The following is a 1096-nucleotide window of genomic DNA, read 5'->3' as shown; positions in this document are numbered from 1 at the left end:
TGGAGCGATGGAGCAGCTGGAGACTTTAGATCCAGAGAGGGAGAGCAACTGTGTGCTGAAGACCTGGGGGGTACGGGGGAAGGATTGCATGGAGGGGATTGTAACCTTGGCAATGAGATGATATACGATAGAATGAATGTAAGACTGATGTTCTCTCATGTAAACTATCACATAATTCACAATAAAACTTAAAAAAAAAAAAAAAACACACCAAAAGGTCATTAAGAAGACATGAAAGAAAGAAAAGATCAAAATGAATGTCAAAAGAGACTCTGAAACACTATCTCTAGGATCCAGAAGCTAAAGCAAATGGAAAAAATGGAGGAAGTCAAAGAACTGAAAAGAAAATTTCAAAGGACAACTCAAAAAGATAAACTCAAGTTTGATAACGAATGTACAAAGATTTGGAGTTAGAAAACTAAAAGAAAAGAACATACTCAGCATCCTAAATCTGAACAAACTTAATAAAAAATTCAAGCATTGATTTGCAATATTGAAATATTCCATGGCCAAAGTATTGAATGATGAAGAACACATCAAAAGAAGATGGAAGGATTCTTGCTGGTTGCTGGGATGTAAGCGTGGGGCGAGGGGAGGGATGGTAAGGTGGAACACAGGGCAGGGAATAGACACAGGATAGTTCGGGTACTGGAGAGGGGGGCAATATACAAGAAGGGAGAGGAGAATGAAAGAACAAAGCAGGTGGGAGAACAATTAGGCAGGTTTTAATAGGCTAGTGGGACAGAGGTAAATAATGATGTATGCACAACCTTGGAACAGGGCTCTGGGATACAGGGATTGAGAAATGGTTGGAATGGGGAAAGGGGGGGAATAATGTTAAGATGCTTAGTTGTCTTTTGAATCTTCGTTTTCCTTGCATTATATTATAAAACAGACACTGGAGGGGGAGAGAAAAGAATAGCCAGAAACATCACCATAGACAGCTTGCAAGTCCACCTTCTGCCTATAACTGATTGGAATACCTAAAATGGGGCTAAAACATGCCCAATGAAGGAGGTTTCCTGTGGAGCCTCTGCAATACATAAGACTATAGGTGGAAGCCTGAACCACATCCAGATCTCCAGAGATGGGAAAT

The sequence above is a fragment of the Chrysochloris asiatica genome, unplaced genomic scaffold (assembly GCF_000296735.1).
Source record: "Chrysochloris asiatica unplaced genomic scaffold, ChrAsi1.0 scaffold00397, whole genome shotgun sequence".
Lineage (NCBI taxonomy): Eukaryota > Metazoa > Chordata > Mammalia > Afrosoricida > Chrysochloridae > Chrysochloris > Chrysochloris asiatica.
This window is presented reverse-complemented; position numbering follows the sequence as displayed.